At 38.9% G+C, this 25339-nt stretch overlaps 1 protein-coding gene across 1 annotated transcript in view; it reads left to right on the forward strand.

Moving 5' to 3' along the window:
- The first annotated feature begins 687 nt into the window (after window positions 1-687).
- Window positions 688-25339, forward strand: part of b4galt2 (UDP-Gal:betaGlcNAc beta 1,4- galactosyltransferase, polypeptide 2) — a 163937-nt gene continuing 139285 nt past the window's right edge. Inside the window, exon 1 of the mRNA XM_053628021.1 lies at window positions 688-2503. The gene's annotated coding sequence lies outside the window, so the exon portion shown is untranslated. The remainder of the gene's footprint in view (window positions 2504-25339) is intronic.

The following is a 25339-nucleotide window of genomic DNA, read 5'->3' on the forward strand; positions in this document are numbered from 1 at the left end:
TATGATCTCAAATATCGTGACGGCAATAGAAAAACCATGTGCCCCAAATGCTAGACTTGTTAAAAGTGCTAAACAAATACAAAAGTGAGTTGAATTGAAGTGGAACTCATCTTTATCACTTACAGTGGTGATTGAAAGTTTGTGAACCCTTTCGAATTTTTTTTTTAAATTATTATTTCTGCATAAATATGATTGGTCATTTATTTGTAAAAAAAATACTTGGAAAACTATCCAATATTATATATCTGTGAGTGGTGCATGAAAAGTACATGAACTGCTAGGATTAGCACTTAATTTGAAAGTGAAATTAGAGTCAGGTGATTTCAATCAATGGGATGACAATCAGGTGTGAGTGAGTGAGTGCGCTATTTTATTTACAGAGCAGGGATCTATCAGAGTCTGATCTTTATAAAGGTTATAAAGCCATCTCTATAAAGAGTTTAGACCATCGTTACCCTCCCCAGGAGTGGTCAACCAACAAAGATCACTCCAAGAGCAAGACGTGTAATAGTCTGCGAGGTCACAAAGGAACCAGGGTAACTTGTAAGCAACTAAAGCCCTCTCTCACATTGGCTAATGTTAATGTTCATGACTCCACCATCAGGAGATCACTGAACAACAATGGAGTGCATGACAGGGTCGCAAGAAGAAAGACACTGCTCTCCAAAAAGAACATTGCTTCCCCTCTGCAGTTTGCTAAAGATCACATGGACAAGCCAGAAGGCTGTTGGAAAAATGTTTTGTCGGTGGATGAGACCAAAATAGAACTTTTTGATTTAAATGAGGAGTGTTATGTTTGGAGAAAGGAAAACACTGCATTCCAGCATAAGAACCTTATTCCATCTGTGAAACATGGTGGTGGTAGTATCACGGTTTTGGCCTGTTTTGCTGCATCTGGGCCAGGACGACTCGCCATCATTGATGGAACAATGAATTCTGAATTATACCAGTGTAAAGTGTATACCAACTCTAAAGGAAAATGTCAGGACATCTGTCCATAAACTGAATCTCAAGAGAAAGTGGGTCATGCAGCAAGAAACGATCCTAAGCACACGAGTCGGTCTACCAAAGAACGTTTAAAGAAGAATAAAGTGAATGTTTTGGAATGGCCAAGTCAAAGTCCTGACCTTAATCCAGAGTTGAAGCTGTTCTGTACTGAGGAAAGGGATAAAATTCCTCCAAGCAGATGTGCAGGACTGATTAACAGTTACCAGAAACGTTTAGTTGCAGTTATTGCTGCACAAGAAGAAGAACAATCCTTTATTTGTCATATACATATACATTACAGCTCAGTGAAATTCTTTTTTTCTTCTCCTTCGCATATCCCAGTTTGTTAGGAAGTTGCTGGTCAGAACGCAGGGTCAGCCATGATACGGATGCTCAAGGGCCCAACAGTGGCAGCTTGAACCCCCAACCTTCTTATCAGTAACCCAGAGCCTTAACCCAGAGACTGTAAATGCGAATTCTCTCATTGTTTTGGAGCACACTAGATTGTCTAGATAACCTTAAAGCTAACATATTCATACTAAAAGACACAAAACTTCCATTTTGATCTCATGGGGTCTTCAGTACAGGTGACATACACCACAATACAGGTGACATACACTCTGGGGCGGCTGTGGCTGAGGTGGTAGAGCGGGTTGTCCACTAATCATAGGGTTGGCGGTTCGATGCCCGGCCTACGTGACTCCACGTACTGAAGTGTCCCTGGGCAAGACACTGAACCCCAAGTTGCTCCCGATGGCAAGTTAGCGCCTTGCATGGCAGCTCTGCTACCGTGTGTGTGTGTGTGTGTGTGTGTGTGTGTGAATGGGTGAATGAGACCCAGTGTAAAGCGCTTTGATATAAGATAAAAAGCGCTATATAAGTGCGCCATTTACTCTCTTCCTCCACCTTGTGGCGAATCCGTAAATTGCCGTTTGAACCTTCTGACTCTCCGTACTAAAGATGCTGAAGCAGAAACCTCACTGAGAGTGTGTGAGTGTGTGTGTCAGTGCTTTTTTTTTTTTTGTTATTCCCGCTTGCTCCATCTATCCACGCACACACACACATCGAAGACGCTGATTTTTTTTTTTTTTTTGCATATGGAAACACAAGGGGCACAGAATTGAGCCGATTCTCGGAATACCGACCAAATGGTTTTTTGTGCAAACATGCACGCGGTGCATTTTTCTACGTTTTGGCGACACCGCTCCGCGCTCGCGCTCCGGGCTGCAAATCATGAATTAACAGACAGGAGGAAATAACGGCGGCTAGCTGGAGCAGGAGCAGGAGCAGGAACCACACTGCATTGTGTTCCCTGGATATGGTGCGCATTTTCCTAGAAACTGCTCCCATGCACTCTTGATGAAACCCTTATTTTGTTGTGGAATGGACAATTCTCCCATAATAATAACAACAAACAAACAAAACCCCCAGGCTGCTCTGCTAGTCAGGGGCTGAAGTGCTTAAACAAAGAAATGCATTCTTAAAGAAGGAGGAACAGGCTGGATTTGCCATTAAGGTAAAAATAAATAAATATACACACATATATGTGCATGCATAAATATCATGCACTTTTAATGCATGCATGTAGTGCAAGATATGCCCACCTTTTTTTTTGTGTGTGTGTCTTTTTGTTTGTTTGTTTGTTTGTCTGTCCTATAGCCTTCCATCTTGATGGAGCTTATTAGAGATCATAAACACAAGCTATGTTGATGTTATCATCAACTGCAACACAACTGAGTCTGATTTTAATACTAAACATGGAACATGGTGGATGTTGGTAATTGTTATTTTTTTTTAAAAAAAGGAAGAAGGAAAGAAATGGTCACACAGTTGCAGTCTCTTCTATTGTCACATCTGCAGTGTCTTGACTTGGCCAACTGGCAAGCCATGCATGACTTTGTCCTATTCTACAGCTGCCTGTAAGTTTATCATCATATAGTGGAGTTATATTCCTGGGTTAATTTACCCTTAAAATTCATTAAGTCGACATTTCCTTCTTTTTTTTAATTTTTTGACCTAGAAGAAACTTGTTACAGTACTATATGCACCTGCTGCAACTTTCCAAAGATTGAATGCACTTAAATCATTTTCAGTGTTATTAATTATTCTAACGTCATCTGTTGTTCACACTGAGTGGTGGTGGTTTCGGAGCACTCACCAGGTGGGTTGTACTGTTTTGAAAGCTTTTTATGCTGCACGGTAGACGCGCGGCGATGTTTATGATCTGATTTATACAGTACGCTTTGATATTCAACGAGCACTTTACTCCCTTTGCAATCCATCTGGAAGAAGGCTGCCTTTTTGGCCTGAGATAAACTCTGGCTCATTCACAAGTCGGGATAACGACGACTCCCGTCAGAGGGTCTTGATTTTAAAACACATCGAATGAAACATGATGGGCGTAATTGTTGCACCGTAATATATCAAATATATATTTGAATTGATCGAGTAAGCAATAGAACACAATGGGGCGTGCTGTTATTACCCCAAAGTTGATTATTTACCTAAAACGGTATGTCCCAACGTGATTTTATTCCTCATATACTGTAGCAATTTGACAACGATTACAGTTAAAACAACAACAGTCATACTTTTTATTTGTTTATCGTCACAGTCCCCTCTGAAAGTATTGGAACAGCGAGGCCAGTTCTATTGTTTTTGCTATACAGTGAAGACATTTGGGTTTGAGATCAAAAGATGAATATGAGACGATCAGAATTTCAGCTTTCATTTCCTCATATATACACCTAGATGTCTTCAACAACATGGTACCTTTGGAGGCAGACCACCCAGTGTTTAGGTGAGCAAAAGTATAGGAACACATCGTCTTAAAGTAAATATAGTAATAATAACTGCCCCACCAGTTGGTTTCTCCTTTCAGGAGGTGGAATGGGTGAAGGTCTGGTGATTGACTTGGCAAGGCTAAAACCTTCCACGTCCCCCCCCCGATGACTTCTTTGTTGTGTTGGCAGTCTGGTTTGGGTCATGATGAAGTTCCTTCCAATTAGATCGGATCCTTTTTTGTTTGTTCAATGTTATGGAACGTCTGTGAATCAAGTCAGTTATTTCTTACATTATAAAACTGCAAACAGTCCTGCCCTCACAACTTGTCATGTTACCGAGAAATTGCAAAGCCCTCTATCCGGAAGACTTTCCTGTGATGGACAAATCCAAGAAACAAGCTTTACCACTGACTCTTACGAAGCACTGACACTGGAGACTCCTTTCACAAATGATGAATAAACATCTCTGTACAGAAAACTTCACCACATCAGCAATGACGTGTTTTTAACCATACATCCGCCATACAACGTAGTTACTATAGAAACAATAGTGCATTAGTATGAGCACTTTATTTAAAAAAAAACAAAAAAAAACAACCTGTAATTTTCCTTATAACTGCCATCAGGTCTGCTCTTAGAGAAAATGAATCCACACCTTCTGACCAATCAGCACTGTGGTGTAATTTTTAATACAAAATCTTGTTTATTTAAGTCATTACTATACATTTTTACGTGAGATGTAAATACGATATTGACACATGGCTTAAAGAAGGTTCTCTTCAAGGATAGTTCCTGAAATGGTTCTACTTGGAACCTTCTGTTGTAGGGTTCAACATAGAACATTTAATGGCTCCCCTAGAGGGACAACCAACGAAGCGAAAGTTTCTAGATTTATTTATTTATTTATTTTAAAGTGTGTCCTGCACAGAATTTATAGTCCGTACAAATGTATAGCAATCTTTAATTGGGGGGGAACGGCTTTTCAAAGGTTCTTTGGATAATGAAGAGTTCTTAGCTTCCTGAAGGGGTCCTATTTGTAAGGCTCTTTGATAGAAAACAATCTGTTTGTAGACAGAACACGAGCACATTGCAAAACCTAGATTGAACCTAGATTTTTGTCTAAGAATGTGCACACTTGACAATATCGTCGCTGTCTTGCATTAGGTTCAAGACGAAGCTGACTAGTTAGGAAGCATATATAGGTGCAGTTATGCATCTGAAACAAACAGTCCCATTCAGAAGACCGCTTAATGAAAGCTGAATAGATTTGAAAGCAGGATTGCATTGATCCTTCTCAAGTGGGAAGTCTGCTGCTCTCAGATCACGTTGATATTCCGGGTAAAAATGATGCTAAGTGCAAATGGATAAAGGTAAACAAGCAGGTCTAGAGTAGTGCCGACTACACGCCATGTCTCAGGTTAATATTAATGCAATTGTGCTATGTTGTTCTGTAGTAATAACTTACACAGGGACTTGTATGTTGATCTAGTGGAGTTCTCTTTGAGGAGACATGGAAGGAGTCTCCAGTGTCAGTGGTTCGTAACTTTAAGTTTCTGACAGGAAAGTCTTCAGGACGGAGGGTTTTCTGTGTTTTCTTCGTAAGAAGCCAAATTTTTGGGAGTTTTTTAAAAAAAAATTTTGAATTCAATTTGTGCTTATAGTATTGAACGTAACTTTTCAAGAAACGAATAAAAATATACAACGGGAAAGTAGAAAAACAGTCTGAAACTGAAAACAGTGAACTCTAAACAGCAAAAAATTTAACATGGTCTTTAAATAAACAACATTCATTCCACTTTATGACACATAACTTTATTTATGGACTTTAATGTTGTGAATTCTTTATATTTGTGGATTTCTTGAGTTAATACTGACGTCTGGTGAAAATTTCATGTGAATAACCTCATTGGAAAAATATTTACTGAAAAAAATGTTGAAGCGTTCAATACATATTTCCCCCACTGTATGTATATTTTGATATATATATTTTATTTGCAAGGTAGTGTGGTGCCAGTTGTTAGCTGTGAGACAAGTAATATTTGAATGCTTAACACACCTATTTTATTTCTTCGATGTTGTCTTTTTTTAAGTCGAGTTGTGTACTTGGTGCTGTCTCTTTCAGAGTGCTCGGGCGTTGCCTCTGTTTGAGTTGTTTGGTTGTGGTGAGAAAATAGACCTCAGATTTTATGTTGTTTGCACTGTGAAGATAGAGTAGGTCAGATCATTAATCTCAGAGAAGCTGAAGGAGCTGGTGAGTGTGGCTTAAGCCTGTTGCCTCTCTCGTTGTCGTCTTCTTCTTCTACCTCTTCCTTCATTTTTTTATCTTTTTTTTTTTTTAATCGTCTCTTCATTTCTTCTTCATTTCGTCACATTCATCCTATTTCAATTATTTCTGCTAAAATTGCCCCTGGGTGTGAATGAGTGAGTGAGTGAATGTGCGTGCGCGTGGTACCCTGCGATCGACTGGCGTTTTGTATTCTTTGCTCATCTAATGATCTCAGGACGGACTCCAGCTCCAGCACTCTTATTTCGATTCTTCCTTCACTTCTATTACTAAAACTACTCCTATATTTCCATTTGACTCTTCTTCTTTTGCTCTTCAGCCTTTTCTTCTGCTGCTGAATGTGATATATTCTGAATTGTTGCTATTTGGTTCGTAATCTTTTGTGTTCTTTGTCTTTTCTTGTATGGATTCTTCCTTTTTTGGTCTACTTAATTTCTACTATCGCTTCTTCAGTTTCTTCTATCTCTGTTGTACTTAAAATGTAGAGTTTTGATTGGAGGTGTTTGAGTGCCATAGAGAAACTAATAAAATGTTTCTTTTTTGGTCAACCAGGTCATATATGTTTAGTAGTAGTAAGGAAAGACTCGTGGGTTTGACGTATTGAAGACATTTTGCCACTCATCCAAGAAGCGTCTCGTTGCCAAATTACTTCTATTATATTCCAGCAAATTAAATTGCTGGGCCATGGACGGATCAATTAGTAACTAGCCCTTGTTGTTATGGGAACAGTGAGACCCTATGATAAGAAGCTTGCTCTTTGTGGATCTCTTCGTTTAGTACAGTAGTGCCATCCTGATATTTTTCTCCTACCTGCTGTTCAGGAGTTATGATGCTATTCTCACATCCATCCATGGTGTGGTTTAAAGACGGTATTTACACCATCGAGACATGTCCGTGGGTTGTTGCCAAATTTTTCCAGCTTGTGTGGGTGTTTAATGTTATGACTAAGAAGTAAAAAAATGTGTTTTAGCGAACCTGAATGCCAAGGCGCTGAGGTGGGCTGAATTGGGCTGAAGGCCAGTCAAAAAAACTGCATTCACCTTGCCATTACACATTTCCTAAGCACTCAGTCCTTATTAAATGCTTATCCTGATTGACTATGAAGAGGTCAGGAGGAGCAACAGGACGTTTGTCACATCCTCCATGACTCTTTTCAGCTTGGTGCAGAAGTTCCATTGCAATTTCAACTATAGTTTTCTTTAAAACATTCTTTACAACTGATAGACCAAATGTCTGAAATGTTACTTTCTTACTGTCTTTTATTCTTGTTTCTTAACTTTGTGTCTGTTTTTAAGGGTGTTTTCCACATATAGTTCGTTTTAAAAGAACCAAACCCAGTTCACTTAAAGTGAACCATAAAGAGAACCAGCCGAAAGTGACCTCAGTCCTTTTGGTGTTCACAATAAGATCGACTCAAAAGAGTACCCTGTTCTTTTTTTTGGTCCTCTTCAGTAATGAATTGATCTCAGACCCTTTATTGTTCACACCACAACTTCCGAAGAACTCAGACCCTAGCTTATACCCCAAATTTCATTCAATTCGCCATAGAAGGGACAGGAATCCTTAAAGGATTATGAAACTTTGAAATAAATGGGCGTGGATGGCTGTGCAAAGAAGGGATGGGGAGTAGGCGTGGCATTTAAAGGCAGGAGAGGAAGAGGTGGAGTAAGAGGAAGAGCCTTCAAAACACTAACAATGAACTGGATAGTGATAAAAAGTTTGCAGATGAGGCAGAGGACTTCTCTCGAATCCCCAGGGCTAAATGGAGACACAATAGACAGCTGTGCAGGTCCTCTGCCCTGTCTATTTGAACCAGTAGCCACTGGCATGACTATGGAGGAAAACATAAAATAAAACCGGAGGCAGTGCGGATGGGAGAATTGTCGGACTGGTAGCTAGCTAATAGGCTTGAGCTTTTCACGAATAAAAGGGGGAAGACTTTTCCTTTCAGCTCTCGTTGTATAGTTTTGCATGCGATGGCCTGAGTAGCTTTAAGCGGTTTAATTAACTCAAAAGGCAAGTAAAACTGTCATGATTAAAAATTAGACACATACCTCATTTGAAGGGATGGAAAAGTCCTCAGGACTGAGCACCGCATCGTTGTGTAGACGCAAACTGCTTTCATGAGCAAATCTGAAGTCCACCTTTCTCCAGTTCTCATCGCGCTCCAGAATAAACACACTGGAACTCTTACACCACTGAATCGAACACCTCTGACCCATTTGAACGCCTCTCTCGTCTACTACATCTGTAGGAAAGCACCACGTGCTGTCAGGAATAATTAAGAGATGGTATCTTCTCGTCGGATAAGAACACTCAGACTTGTGAATAATTATGAGACAGACACGTCATCGAAGTACTATAGTACATTGTTACGTCACCGCCTGTGACGGGACGAGATTTTAAACCAGGAAGACGAAAATTGTGGAAAAAAGCTCGAAATTAACCAGTTTTCTCCTACAATTAAAATGACCGAATGCTAAGATTGTCTTTTATGATGTGTGATACGGACACTGTTAAAATCTCAGAAAATGTAGTTTAGTGTTTCATGATGCTTTAAATTCAGCGGACTGTCCACTTCGACGCATTTTGTCACGGGTGCTCGTACTTCTGTTGTATTTTTATTTTTTATTTATTTATTTTTTAATATAAACTTTTACCCTGCATTGTAGTGCTGTTCTGTTATCGCCTCTTTCCTTCATTTTTTGAGAAACAAAAGAAACACTTTTATGCTCTTATGTGTTGAGGATAGTTGGCTTCCGGAGGTGGTCCGACTACGGTTCGCTTTTGAGTCCTTTTAGGGGGGTCTGAGATCACTTGGTTTGTTCACGTATACACGCTGAACCGCTCTGAGAGCATTTGGAAGGCTCAAATGAACTAGCTGTGAAAACACCCTAAATTGTTTGTTTTGAAGATGGAAAGTTTCGCACATTTTCCGCCACACGTTTCTGTGTGGGATGGACTTCAGACTTTAATGCTATTGAACACTTTATAGTTCCCCTGAAATCAAATTTGGTGTTTTAAAGCTTTTTGTTTCTGTCCCTTAGTGTTGGGGGGGGGGGGGGGGGAACTAAAATATTTTTTAGTCCATCAATTCTGTGAAAATTATTTATACTTTTTTTTGCTGATTCATCGTGTCATTAGTATTGAGTTTGTCCAATTAAATGCTCTCTAGAAGGTAAATGTTCTGCCCCTGGAGATGGTCTGGCTCTACAGTGGCCACTGATTAGCAGTAAACAGGGTTTGTCTCTGTGTTTTTGACTGTGCATCTTCTTGCTTCTCACACTATTCCCTTTTCCAACCATCCCTTAGTTGAGAGAAAACGTTGGGGGGGGGTGGGGACGGTGGTTAGTGGATCGCACGTTTGCCTCACCTCTGGGTTTGGGGGGTTCGAATCCTGCCTGCACCCTATGTGCGAGGAGTTTGCATGTTCTCACCATGCTTCGGGGGGTTTACTCCGTGTACTCCGGTTTCCTCACCCAGTCCAAACACATCCGTTGTAGGCTGATTGGCATTCCCAAATTGTCCGTGTGTGTGAATGGGTACGATTGTGCCCTGTGATGGGTTGGCCCCTCCTTCCAGGGTGTCGCCCGCCTTGTGCCCCGAGCTCCCTGGGATAGGCTCCAGGCTCCCCGTGACCCTGTGTAGGATAAGCAGTATGGAAAATTGATGGATAAATGGTTGGAGTGGATTCATCTCGAAAATGGTGGAAATTGCAGTTATGTGACCGACAATTTTCAGAGGAGTGTTTATACCAGCACGGGGCTGTTCAGCGTCTTGCTTCCTCAGACTGATTGAGAACAGGATTCCTTCTTTGTGTCGCCCTGTCAGGGTTTCTCCATCAGTAAGAGAAAGTTAGATCATTTTATCAAGTAGCTTAATAATTCAGATGAATTATAAGCATACCTTTCAGACATGTCAGACACATCCTGGTGACGACACTGTGGTTCTCCGTCCCCATCTGTGCTGCTGATGCTCGACCTCCACTCAAACGTGCATGGTATAACTCTGAAAACACATGGCATCTCGTCGTCTAGAACATCACAACGTCTTCCTCATTCACGTCAACAGGGGTGGGTGAAGGCGGCGAAGTGAAATTGTGAAACAGCTGAAAAAAGGCACTTGTGAAACTCTTCACTGTTCTACATATTTAACATACAAAGCTACTGTCGTATTTTAGTTTAGACAGGGATTGGGGTTAACCCTGTTTCAAGTCATTTCATGGGGACTTTAAAGCCTCTGCTGCCATTGTTTCAAATGGAAAAAAACGTTACGTTAGCATTAAGCACTAAGCAGTTACAAAGGTATACAATAAAAACATGTATATCCTTAACTACAGTTGAATTATAGTATTTATTTATAGTTATTTAATTTTATATTATACAATTTTTTTTGTTTTTTCCCCAAATGAAAAGTTTCAAATTACATAATGCTTAAATTGAAATTGACACTGAAGTTAAAAAACAACAACAAAAAAAAACATTATTAGGATGTAATTTGCACCTATTTTAAAGGCTAAATGCTAAAGAAAGGCAGCAAAAATATGTAAGCAATTTTAGCACATTTAACATTTACTTCACCACTTCCAGCTGGTTTTAAGCGCAGTAGTGTAGCAAAGCATTGGGTCGGTGCAGAAGCAGCACAGTTAGCACTTTAAATGAGCTTTGTAGTTCACACATATGCTTGACAGTGTTTTGGTGGATACAGGCTCATTATCAAAAGGCACTAGATATAGACATTTAGGGTAACTGCTAAAAAAGATTATCTCAGCATAATCCAGCTACTTACCTGTTTTCTTTATTCTCGAAACAATGTCTGCTAGTTTCTTTTGCTGCTTTTAAAACCCTGAAGTGCAACTACTTACCAAGAACACACATGGGTATGTGAAAATAGTTTGTGTTTCTTATGTAATGGTGTGTACTTCCTTATATAAAAACCTGATGAATGAGCCTGATTTCTTAAAGATACAGTCTAAAAACATGCAATACAGTGAATTACAGTCCCCTCTGAAGCTATTGGATTTCAGCGTTTATTTCCTGGTATTTATATCTACGGTCGTGTGGAAAAAAATAAGTACACCCCAATGGAAATTGTTGGGTTTTTTGAGATATTTGGACACACAAACATTTGATCCTCTTTGAAACAGTGCCTATTAATAAAGGTGATACATTATATCAAATGACACATAAAATTGACGTTTTGTAGTAATTTTCACAATTTAAATAAACAAAAAACAGATGGGAAACGTAAGTACGCCCTTACATTTATCACACCTTCAAATCCATAAAATTAGAATCAGGTGTTGATGATTGGGTGCCAGTGATTAGAACCTGCTTATGGAGTGCAGGTGGAACCGGTCTTATTTATACCCCTCTCATAGCTAGTGTCTGGTGTTCCCTTTGCTATTGAGGTGTGGTGTCATCATGACAAGATCTAAAAGTTCTGTAAGGCCTTCAGGAAAAAAAGGTTGTGGATGCCTATGAATCTGGCAAGGGATTTAAAAACATCTCCAAATGATTTGAAATACATGATTCCACTGTAAGAAAAATCATCTACAAGTGGCACAGATTTCAAACTATTGCCAGTTTCACCAGGACTGTCTGTTCCAGCAAATTCAGCCCTAGAGCAGACCGTCTGATGCAAAAAGAAGCATCCAAGAACCCCAAAATTTCAGTACAGGATCTGCTAGTAAGTCTTGCAATTGTTGGTGTCAAAGTGCATGCTTCTACAGTCAGAAAGAAATTGCACAAATTTGACCTGCATGGGAGGCGTGCCAGGAAAAAGCCTGCTTAAAGATAAAGTGAGGTCATCTGTCTGAAAGTTGAAGTTGAACCGAAAGTGGACATTTGAACAGGATAATGATACTAAGCACACGAGCAAATCCGCCAAGGAATGTCTAAAAAAAGAAGCAATAGAGGGTTATGGAATGGCCGAGTCAAAGCCTGGATTTGAATTCCATTGAAATGCTGTGGGGGGATTTGAAACAGGCAGTACATGCAAGAAAACTCTCAAACAACTTGCAACTGAACGAATACTGCATGGAAGAGTGGTCAAAAATCCCAGAAAGCCGATGTCTGAGACCAGTGGACAATTATGCAACAGGTCTACAAGAAGTTATTTCTGTTAAAGGGGGCAATACTAGCTTCTGAGACCAAGCGTGTACTTACTTTTAATTTTGGTTCCAGAACTTTTGAGGCTCATCTCTGTATTTCTTTGCGAATTCCAATCAGCTTTCTGATTCTTACTGCTGATGAGTGGTTTGCATTTTGTTCTATGGCCTCTATATTCCTGCTCTGGAAGTCTTCACTGAATGGCAGATTGTGAGACCTTCAGCCCTGCCCTGTGGAGGGTGTTGGTGATGTCACTAACTGTTGTTTTTGGGTTTTTCTTCACAGCTCTCACAATGTTTCTGTCATCAGCTGTTGTTGTTTCCTTTGGCCTACCCATTCGGTGTCTGTTGCTTATGACACCAGTGTGGTTTCTTTCTTTTTCAGGGCATTCCAAATTGTTCTATTGGTTATGTCCAGTTTGTGTGCAATGCCTCTGATTTTCCCTCATTTCTCAGCTTCAAAATGGCTTGCTTTTTTACAAAGTGGGTAGTCTGATAGCACATTTTGTATGTTCTATGTCGTTTAACACATCTACATATTAAATACCAGGAAATAAACATTTTATTCTCATATTCATCTTTTGATTTCAAAACCAGATGTCTTCAGTCTACAGCAAAAAACAAATGAATTTCAGTTCAGTAGTTTCAGAGGGGACTGTATAGAAGTAATTACAGAAGCAAATTAGTACGCTGACTTTATGAGAAAACATGACATGTTAACTTTGTGCTCTTTTTCTTTTTTTTTTCTTTTTCAAGAGATTTGTATGAAACTGTTCAGAAAACCACAGTATACTAAAGTAAGGTGATGGTTTCTTCTGTTTTTGTGTATATCTCATACTAAATTGTTTCAGAAATTAAAACAAAACCAAGGCAGCCTGAAGCAAAAAAGTTATCCAATACCAACTGGGCCTGTGTGAAAATGTATTTGCCCCCGTAGTTACTAATTCCCTAAATCTATGAAACTGCATTCATAATGGGGTTCAACTGGACTAGAACCCCAGACTGGACCAGACCTGATTACTGCAAACCCTGTTCAATCAAATTTACACTTAAATAGAACTTTTTCAACAGTATGAAGTTGGTTAAAAGCTCTTACTCAGTAACGCACTATGGCAAAGTTGAAAGAAATTCCAGAAATGATGAGGAAGAAGGTGATTGAAATACATCAGTCTGGGAAGGGTTACAAAGCTCTTTTTGGAGAGCCGTTATCTCCAGATGGAAAAACTCGGCACAGTAGTGAACCTTCCCAGAAGTGGCCGACCTTCCAAAATTCCTCCAAGAGCACAGCAACGACTCATCCAGGAAGTCACAACAGAGCCAAGGACAACATCAAAGGACCTACGGGCCTCTCTTGCATCAATAAAGGTCACTGTTCATGTCTCCACTATCAGAAAGACACTGGTCAAAAATGGCATCCATGGAAGAGTGGTGAGGAGAAAACCACGGCTAATTAAGAAGGATGTTAAGACTCGTCTGAATTTTACCAGAAAATCCTAAAGGAGAATGTTCCGGTCTTCAGTCTGTGAGTTAAAACTCAAGCGCAACTGGATTACACAGCAAGACAACGATCCAAAGCGTAGGAGTAAATCCTAGTCCTAGAAGTAAGTGAAAGTCTGATCTCCAGATATCAGAAGCACTTGGTTGCAGTTATTGCTGCTAAAAGTGGCACAAACAGATATTAAGTTTAAGGGGGCAGTTATTTTTTCACATGGGTGATGGATGTTGGATAACTTCTTTTGCTTTATTAAAAAATGAATGAATGAAAAGTGTATTGTGTATTAAGTCAGATTGCCTTTGTTTTATGTTGTATTTTGTTTGAAGATCTAAAACTATTTAGTATGAGATGTACACAAAAACAAGAAATCTTGAAGGGCTAATACTTTTTCACAGCGCTGTATAAGAAAAATAAGCAAAGGGAGTAATTACAAGTAATTAATCCCAACATGGTGGTGTGGTGAGTTACTGTTAGCATCAAGACATTTATTTATTTATTTTTCTTGTCCAGCATGTTCCGATGGGGTTTTTTTATTTTTATTTTTTATATGACAGCAATTTGCCAATGATTATTTTTTTTATTAATTGAAGAATGTCATACTCTTTATCCATTTATAGTTACATTAAATGTGGTTTATCATCCACAAAACAAGCTATTTCCTTACATAGCAGCTAAAAGCAGTCATTCCCTTGGCAACCTCTTTGATTCTCTCTCTTGAAGTTAAGAAAATAAAATGCAGCTTGACATGTTACTTTACCTCCGACTGTTACACACTTCCACAAATACTAAATATCTCCTTACAGAAAACTTCACCATATAAACAATTAATACATGTTCATATGGAGCGTTTATCATGCAAGTCTCTGTTGTTACTATAGAAATGATAATGGGTCAATCCATGTGAATTCACCGGAGGACTTTGGACTGACCATCTGAGATTTGCTTCATACTTTATTGAAATTATGTCTCTATGATGTAAAAAAAAAAAAAAAAAATCTCAGAAGGTAAGCTTATTCACAATCAGTTGGATATGTAATGAATGTGTATAGCCTTTTCACCAATTATTGGTGTATATTGATTTTAATATTGACTTTCAGAACTGAAATTGAGTAGCAATTTCATATGACTTGACTCATTGAGCCTACGTGTATTCGTTACTTGTCCAGCTGATTATGAATAAACCTTCCTTTTGAGATTTTTTTTTTTTAACGTAATGCAAATTGTGACAATCTTCACTAAACTTGAGCATTTCTCCAGTGGAGAAATAAATGTTCATATTATTGTTACATGTAAATCAGGTGTATTCAGCAGTGAGAAAGACCGAGGAACTCCAAATCATGCTGTCTTGGTCTGCTTTTATAAAATAGTTGATTAGCAGAGCTCTGCAGACATCAGCCACAATATATTGTAGTAAAATGGGGCATATTTGATACCTTAATACATATATTTTGGTACCAACTTCATATTTTGTGCATTTACAAATTAAAACGTGTTCTTTCGGCTGGTATATATGCTTTTCATGGTAGGCCTTGTTATAGAGTTCTTTCTTGTGAGTTCTTGTGAGTTTCACTTGTGAGCACGAAGTGATATATCTAAGCTGAACACTGTAGTATATTAAACAGATTTAATGTGGATTTCACCATGTTAAATTGTATAGACTGCTTTGACGAGCGTAGACCTCTCATTGAAGCTTAAAGTACATTTTAGAATACCCTGCATCTCTACTAAACATCTGGGATTAGGGCTAAATGAGGAGCAAGAGCCTTCAGTTAGATCCCTTTGTCTTTGAACAGAAATCAATGACACAGACATCAAAGCCAAACCTGGCAGGATGATGTTCTGGCAAAATCTAAGCTTTCATCCATGTCGAGGAAGTGAAAATCTCTATAATTTTAGAGTCGTGGGCATGCGGTTCATGTCGTGCATGTTAGTGCGCATATGCTGACTGGGAATTATTCTCAAAAGTCTTTACAAAAGTACTCTGTATTTGATTGATTGCAGGAAAATATATTGCAAGCCAGCAATGGGGGCTAAAGTAATATTTTTATTGTGATATTATTACATTCGATTGACTTTCTGCAGCTCGCCCTAAGTGTGCTTTTTCCTTGAACTAAACAGTAAAAGCTGTTTGTGTTACAGAATTGTGAAATGAAAAGCTGCTTTATGTCCTGCGCCAGAGCTTAAGGGCAAGGCCAGACTAAAAGCAAACATTATAAAATGATAAACAAGGAAACGTAAGTGCATGTACAGTGCCCTGCACTAATATTGGCAGCCTTGGTAAATATGAGCAGAGAAAGGCTGTGAAAAATGATCTTTATTGTTTAACCTTTTGATTCATTGTTAAACAAAATTCACAAAAATACTCTGCTCTCATGGATATCAAACACAATGTCAGGTTTATAAAAAAAACAAAAACAACTTTGTTAAATATAGGTGTGCAACAATTATTGGTACCCCTATGAATTCATATGAGGAAAAATATATTTGAAGTATATTCCCATTGATTTGACTTTTTTTTTAGTACACCTGGGTGACTAGAAACTGGAAATTGTTCAACCATGACTTCCTGTTTCACAGGGGTATAAATATGAGGTAACACACAGGCCAAATTCCCTTAGTCATTCATAACAATGGGTAAGACCGAGGAATATAGCTGTGATGTGCGGCAAAAGGTTGTTGAGCCTCACAAAATGGGAAGTGGCTTTAAGAAAATAGCACAAGCATTGAAAATGTCCATTTCCTCCATCAGGGCAATAATTAAGAAGTTCCATTCAACTGGAAATGTTCTGAATCAACCAGGAAGAGTTCGTGTGTCTATATCGTCTCAACACACTGTGAAGAGGACGGTTCGAGTGGACAAAACATCTCCAAGGATCACAGCTGGAGAATTGCAGAAGTTAGTTGTGGCTTGGGGTCAGAAAGTCACCAAAACTACAATCTGAAGTCACCTACATCACCACAATTTGTCTGGAAGGGTTTCAAGAAAAAAGCCTCTACTCTCATCCAAAAACAAACTCGAGCATCTTCAGTTTGCCAGACACTACTGGAACTTCAAATGGGATCGGGTTCTATGGTCAGATGAAACCAAAATAGAGCTTTTTGGTAATAAACACCAGAGGTGGTTTTGGAGCACACAGAGAGGTAGCCATATGGAAAAGTACCTCATGTCCACGGTTAAATATGGAGGTGGCTCTTTAATGTTTTGGGACTGTTTTTCTGCCAGAGGACCTGGACATTTTGTTAGGATACATAGCATCATGGACTCCATCAAATATCAACAGATATGAAATGAAAACCTGACTGCCTCTGCCAGAAAGATTCAAATGGGCCGTGGTTGGATATTCCAGCAGGACAATGATCCAAAACATCATCAAAATCAACACAAAAATGCTTTACTGACCACAAAATCAAGGTCCTGCCATGACCATCCCAGTCCCCTGACCTGAACCCCATAGAAAACCTGTGGGGTGAACTTAAGAGGAGACTCCACCAGTGTGGACCTCGACATTTGAAGGATCTGGAGAGATTCTGTATGGAGGAACGCTCTCAGATCCCTCGCCATGTATTTTCCAACCTCATCAGGCATTATAGGAGAAGACTCAGAGCTGTTATCTTGGCAAAGGGAGGTAGCACAAAGTATTGACTAAAAGGGTGCCAATAATTGTTGCACACACATTTAACAAAGATATTTCTCCATGAGCGCATGAGACTATTTTTGCACTTTTTTTTTAACAAAAGATCATAAGGTTAAACAATAAAGACAATTTTTCACAGCCTTCTTTGCTCATATTTACCAAGGCCCTCCATATTAGTGGAGGGCGTTGTAGATCTCAGAATTCACAGATAAGTAACATGATATGGAAGATGCAGACATGTAATGAATTTGAGTCGGCAGGGTAATTATTTCTCTCTTAATTTTCCCCCGATGTTATTATCCATGCTGTTTTTTCAAGAAGAGCTTGATTTGATTATGTACGTTTCCAATTTGTCTGATCATGAGCTACAGTCTTGTTAACGTGATCTAAAATGGGCGTCCTAGCTGCTGCTCTGCTTTCTTGCTTGACGTGATTCCAGTGAAATTTGGTCTTTTGCCATGAAATAAGTAATGAGAGAAGTAGGAGCTATGGAGGTTGTGTCCATGCCAACATATAGTCTCTGTTAAAGCGTTTGAAGAAGGTAGACATGTCCTGATAAGCCATTATGCAGCAAATACTGAGGTATTCAACTCAGGGCAAATGTTATCGGAGCACGGTTTATGTTCTGTTAGGGAAGTTAGAGAACGTTGGGGAAAAAAATACGGCTTTTAAGGCTACTTCACGTTGTTGAAATTTTGAAGGTAGCATTGAATTTATCTTTCTCAGTGAAAGCAATATATCATGCTTGAGCATTGCCTTAAGAAAAACATGGTGGACAGAACTGTCTCTATGATAAATCCTCGAACTTTCTACTGCTTACATGTTCGTGTAGACCATTAAAGCACTGGAAGTATGCATAAGCAATATCAACCGGGCCAGGAGTACTGCTGTAGTGAATATCAGCATGACTGTGATTCGGCTGTAGGCACAAGGCCACAGGTAATCACCGCTATGCTGATATTCACTACAACGGCATGATGATTGCTTTTATAAAACAGTTCTATAAAGAAGAAATAATATCAGGTAACTCGCATTTCAGATACAATATGAGCAAATATTTTGTTCATTATTGTGCAATGTAAATATTTCCCACAGAAGCCACAGCTGGATGGAGCGTTCTGTGTTGCCATGCCAACGCACAGAATGACTGACAAGCAAGTATAGTAACAGTTTCAGCCTAAGGAACTATTTCTAGAATAAAAATTTTAGGTAGTAAACACAGACAAGCGGAGTGATACAAACAGTAAAATATACTCGTTATGGCTGCAACTAACGATTTTTTAAATACATAATCGTTTAATCTGCTGATTTGCTATACATTGTGCAAAGGATTTTTAAAAGTATTAACACTTTTAATGTTTAATTTAACTGACTGTCCACACGCTTTAAAGCAGAAGTTACATCACTATATTAAAAATGCTAAAAAAAAGAAAAACAAAAGCACGAACTCGAAACACAATTACTTTTGTTTCTAAATATAGCATCAAACAACGTATTTGATCAAAATGAATATTTTAGTCAGAGTTAATGCGCTTCCTTTCTGATTGACGTGCGCGCGTGGACTTGCGCTCGTTCAGTGAAGTGTAACGGAGACTCGCTCGCTGTCAGGACGAGTCTTTATGTAAAATGGAAATACTGGAGTGAATTTCGAACATTTATAGATAAAGATTTAAAGGTAAAAATGTTACTCCTGTGCTGAAGAAAACATGTCTGGAACACATTAAACAGCACACGCATCTGTTGCAGCGTCTGACACGACGAGCCACGTTAACACGCTTACCAGTTTGTTTAAAGCTCTTAATATAGAACATTCTCATGTTTTGGACAATCTGGACCGTGAAACTTTTCCCACAGCAGCTCACTCTGTGACTTCCGCTGTTTTTTCACATGTTTTATTCATAGAAATGCGTTTAAGTGACATCACTGACTGGGTTTATCCACGGTGACATCAGAGACCCAACTAACCGGTAATGAAATTCGTTGTCGATTATTTTAATTATCGATATTACAGATATGTAATATTGGATCATTTTCAATAAATAAATGAACAAGTATATTATTTTTATTATTATTATACCTACTTTTCGGACTTGTGCGAAAATCTGATCATGTTCTAGGTCATATTTATGCCGATATTTAGAAATTTCCAAAAAGTTCACATACTTTCAAGCAGCACTGTATGTATGTAATCCACAATCTTGACTAGAACATTTTGAAATAATTATTCGAATTAAGCAAATTCATTGTGAAAAATCGCCCCCAACACTAGCCTACTGTTGCTCTTCTCACTGTCCCAGTTCTTCTTGTGTATATTATGGCTCAAACTTGTTTGGTTGGATGTCACTGTGTCTCGTTAACTCAAATTTATTTATTTATTTTTAAATCCGTTGAGTCATTTCTGTTGCTTGGGCAGTCCATTCGCTATGTCACAATAGTCTACTTTAAAAATCATTGCTGATTAGCAGGAGCTGCCTCACTTCCCTGAACATTCCTTCTACTGAGCATTCCCCACCCCCCCTCCCCCCCGGCAATTCCTCTCCCACCCAAAATATCCACCATAACCTATCTAGTTTTTCAAATCTTGCTTCCACCTCCAAGATACAGAATCAGGTTGGGGGTTTCATCAGTATTCAGACCCGGAAACCTCACGACACAGCCCGCTGCATCATCACTGTAACCACCTTCTAATTGCTGTGGTATAAGAGGAATAAACATTTTCTATAACGGCACACCGTTTTTGTGTGTTATTCCTTACGTAGTGAGTGAATGTAGTGGTGTAGGCGTCGATTTCCTGTCACAGAGTGTGCAGGAACAAGCTGCAGGTTAACATGTTAGGCTTAATATAAAAGGGCTGTTAGTTCATAATCCTTTTTTTAAATAATTAACGACTTTAATAAAGTATTAGATTTTTTTGCATGCTTAGGTGGTCTTAGATTGATTGAACCAATGTGGAGTGGAGATGATTGGGGGGTGTCGGTATGTGTACGCGCCAGTGCGGGATGTTTGCCAGTATGAGATGAGCAGTTTCACAGTATAATGAGGAGGCAGTCAGAGGTCAATGATGCTCACCTCTGCTTTCCTCACCTGCTGCCATTACTGATTATCTGCTCTGTACAGTCCTCAAGATCTGACAAATTATGGCCCTGACACATACGCCATGCTCGAAAAGCTTCTGTTTTCCCCTATTGCTTATGTGTTTACTTTCATATTGTCCAAGCCGTTTAAGGGATTGCTTGCATGAACTCGGATACGCAAAGTTTTGCCTTCAGCGTCTTCTTTTGTAGAGCGTTTTTTCTTCCAAGATTAAAAATAATTAGAAGTTTGCTGATGGTGGTTGAGTTAGTTATACTTGATTAAATGATTGATCATAGTTTGTTTATTAAACCTGGTTATTTAACTCAGATGTACAGTCCCCTCTGAAAGCATTGGAACAGCGAGGCCAATTCTATTGTTTTCGCTATACATTGAAGACATTTTGGGTTTGAGATCAAAAGATGAATGAGACGATAGATCAGAACTTCAGCTTTCATTTCCTCATATTTACATCTGGATGTGTTAAACAACTTAGAGCATGGTTTCTTGCTGCCCAGGTGTGCTCTGTTAAATTGATTGTTCAATGAATGAATAGCTCTGAATGTCTTCTCTTGGTTTGAGCCCTAGGTTTTGTCTGTGAAGACTTGTTGTTAAAAAGGATAAACCAACATGAAGACCTGAGAGCTGTCTATGGGAGAAAAGCAAGTCGTTTTGAAGCTAGGAAAAGAGGGAAAATCTATCAGAGGCATTGCACAAGTGCTGGGCAGAGCCGGTACAATAATTTATTATGTCCTGAAAATGAACAAGACCGCTAGTTTGCTAGCAACCAGACGTAGAAACGGTCGGCCAAGGAAAACAACAGCATTTTATGACAGAAACATTGTGAAGAAAAACTCGAAAACAACAGTTAGTGACATCACCAACAACCTCCGCAGGGCAGTGGTGAAGGTGTCACAATCCACCATTTGAAGAAGATTTCAAGTGCAGAAATATAAAGACTATACCACAAGATGCAAACCACTCATCAGCAGTAAGATTTAGAAAGCCAGATCGGGATTCACAATGAAATCCAGAGATGAGCCACAAAAGTTCTGGAACCAAGATTAACCTCTACCAAAGTGATAGAAAGGCCAGAGTGGAGAAAGAAAGGATCTGCCCATGGTCCAAAACATAGAAGCTCATCTGTGAAACATGGTGGAGGTAGTGTCATGACTTGGGCTTGCATGGCTGCTTCTGGAACAGACTCACTAATCTTTATGGATTATGTCAGTCATGATGGTTGCAGCAGAATAAATTCAGAAGGTACAGAAACAATCTATCTACTAATTTACAGAGAAATGCATTTAATCTAATTGGGAGGAACTTCATCATGCAGCAAGACAGTGACCCAAAACACACTGCCAATGTGACAGGCTTTACACTGGCCAAATCAATCACCACACCTTAACCCAATTGAGCATGCATTTCACCTCCTGAAGAGGAGACTGAAGCTAGGACCAGTTTCCACCAAAACACAAAAGAACTGAAAGAAGCTGCAGTACACACCTGGAAAAACAACACAAATGAAAAATGCAACAGTTTAGTGATGTCAGTGGGGCAGTTGATGCTACCAAATATTAAGTGTTGTTTACTTTAGACTGTTAATCTGTGCCTATACTTTTGCTCACCTTTTAAAATCAGGTGGTCTGCCACCAAAGGTGCCACGTTTTAAATCGTTTCACACATCTAGATTTAAATATCAGGAAACAAAAGCTGAAATTCTGATCTGTCATTTCATATCCATCTTTTGATCTCACACCCAAATGTCTACAGAGTAAAGCGAAAACAATAGAATTGGCTTTGAGGTGCCAATACTTTCAGAGGGGACTGTATGCGACTAGCAAGTGGCCTTGGATTGACCCGAGATAGTAGAAATAGAATAGAAAGTTTTCTTGAATGCTGATGATGTCATTAATGATTGTGTGTGGGTTTGATAATATGCAAATGAATAAAACATAACAGGGTGTCCAGCAATCCACGGGGTGTTGTGATGCATCCCAACGTGAAATGGAGTAACTACTACCACCATGAAGTTGAGTTATATTCCAATAATAACATGTCTTGAAGTGTTTCACTCCAATTATACCACAGCAATTTGAATCAAAGAATGAAAAAGCTTTTAACATCTTTAATACTGTCAGAAACATGTATTGATGTCATTTCTTCCTCTCTCCCAGCTCCATTCTCCTGCACATTCCTATGCATCCGTGGTCATACACACATTATTGGCAGAGTCGGCGACGATACGACGCAGGGCGGATCAAACGTTACAGGCTTGTTAATTTAAATCGATTACTAAATTACCGTATGCGCTTCTGTTACTTACACAGCCCTTCTTTAATCGTAGATACCAATTATCTGTCTCTTTAAATATAGCGCTAGATGTCACATGCCTCTTGTAATCTGACATGAGTAATTTAAGCCAAGTAACCTTGATAAGCGCCAATGATAAGCCTCAAACCATGCCCTGTAACGAAGCGAGCCGAGTCTGAAGAGCATCTGAGGGAAATCAAATCAACCCCCTTCATTAATGTTTAAACTCCTCACTGAGCATTTAATAGAGCTAGGATCCTTCATACAAATTTAGCACACTATTACAGATGCTTTCATTTGCTTGAGGATACATAGCCAGAGCTTGATTGGATGTTCAATGGCATGGCTGTAGTTGTTGTTATTGTTATTATTATTATTATTATTATTATTATTATTTTCAAACTGTGGAACAGTATTGTTGCTGAGGATGCGATGCTTTGTGAAGGTAATAATAGAGCATTGGGCTGTCATGTCTTCTTACAGTGGCCAAGCATCCATACTCACACCACATTGTAGTATAGAGTCTACATTATAAACACATATCCTGAGACGAGTATGATTTCCAAACGTACCACTGCGTTCCCTAAATAACAGCCTGCGCAATCATTAGGCAGCGTAAGAGCATACGTTACAGTATCTTACCTTCACTTATATCTGTCTAAGCAAAGCAAGCTGTTCAACACACAAGGCTTTCCGAGAAATACCTTTAGAAATGTAAGCTGTCAGACTCACAACCAACATTTTCTGCATAGATGAAGTTATTTTGTGTTCCTGAGAATGCAACGACGTCATTTGTGTAATTACATCTGGCTGTAATGTGATTCGACAAACAGTGTGTGTGAAAAGCTAGTGTTGGAGAATGGGTACCAGTAGATATACAATGTCCTGTACAGTGCCCGGTACTAATATTGGCGCCCTTGGTAAATATAAGCAAAGAAGGCTGTGAAAAATTCTTTGTTTAACCTTTTGATCTGTTATTCAAAAACTTCACAGAAAATACTCTGCTCTCACACAGGTTTATCCAAAAAAATAAAAAATAAATAAATATATATTTTATATATATATATATATATATATATATATATATATATATATATATATATATATATATATATATATATATATATATATATTTCTTTGTTAAATATAGGTGTGCAACAATTATAGGCACCCCTATGAATCTATGTAAGAAAAATATCTTTGAAGTATATTCCCACTGATATTTTTAGTACACCTGGGTGACTAGGAACAGGAAAGTGTATTTAACAAAGATAATTTTTTGGGGATAAACCTGTGTTGTTTTTGCATTTGTTTGATATCCATGAGAGTATTTTTGTGATATTTTTTATTTATTTATTTATTTTAACAAAAGGTTAAACTATAGACAATTTTTCACAGTCTTCTTTGCTCAAATTTACCCACGGTGCCAATATTGCCAATACTGAATACTTTGGGGGGGGGGCACTGAAATGTGATCGCATGGTGTAGAACACTGTGGTGGAAAAAAATGCTTGGCAGTTGTAAGTGAGATGAAGTATTTTCCAGCATATATGTAATTGGAAGGTGATTCTATCAGTGCTATCAAAACAAGCTGTTTTCATCTATTTTGGATGAGACCCCAAGAGGTTGGCTTTGGGACTTTTCAGGTCTTGGAAGTGAGAGTGAAGTGGGAAAATGCCTCCCAGATACATCCAGTCTTCTGGACTGAAATGGAGCCCTTGAATTATGGAGCTGTGAATGAGAAGTATGGGAAGTGTTCTTCCTATAAAATAAATATGAGCTGGTGAGGCTGTGAAGAATGGATGGGCTTCGTATTCAACTCGGCTTGTTTAGAGTCTCATGGGTTTTCCTCTGTATTTCCCCACAAGTTCACGTCCCCATTTTATTTTATATTATGATGTTTTTTCCCCCCTGAATGCACTTCACGGTGGTGTGACACACCTCACCGCTGTACTACACACATTGGCTGAGGTGTATTATGGTTGCATAAGTTTTACTGGGTGGATTAATTAGCATGCACAGATGAATCGGGATCATGCAGGTATGTGGAAACACTGACAAAACGAGTAAAATAAACTTCAGAGTAAAACTCGTATAATTTTCCTGCGATCACACTGGAGATTTTACTTGCCTGGTTGTCTAGCTAATAAATTTATGATTTGTCTGCCCTGTTTATTTATTGAGCAAGGGGAACAGTGATCCAAGATGTGCAGTCACTCAGCTAGTGTATGTTAGGAGGAAAAAAAACAAAAAACAGGTTTGGATGATGGGCACAATGGAAATTGCCAAACATCAGTTGTTCAGCTGTCCACGCCACCCTTATTCCTTACATACAGTGGTGTACATACATAACCCTAAGCACACAAGTCATTCTACCAAAGAATGGTTAACGAAGAATAAAGTTAATGTTGTGGAATGGCAGAGTCAAAGTCCTGACCTTAATCCAATAGAAATGTTGTGGAAGAACCTGAAGCAATCAGTTCATGTAGGAAACATCACCAACATCCCAGAGTTGAAGCCGTTCTGTACTGAGGAACGGGCTAAAACTCCTCCAAGCCGATGTGCAGGACTGATCAACAGTTACCCCAAACGTTTAGTTACAGTTATTGCTGCACAAGCGGCTCACGCCAGATACTGAAAGCAAAGGTTCACATACTTTTG

This window comes from Ictalurus furcatus, chromosome 7, assembly GCF_023375685.1.
Source record: "Ictalurus furcatus strain D&B chromosome 7, Billie_1.0, whole genome shotgun sequence".
Classification (NCBI taxonomy): Eukaryota; Metazoa; Chordata; class Actinopteri; order Siluriformes; family Ictaluridae; genus Ictalurus; species Ictalurus furcatus.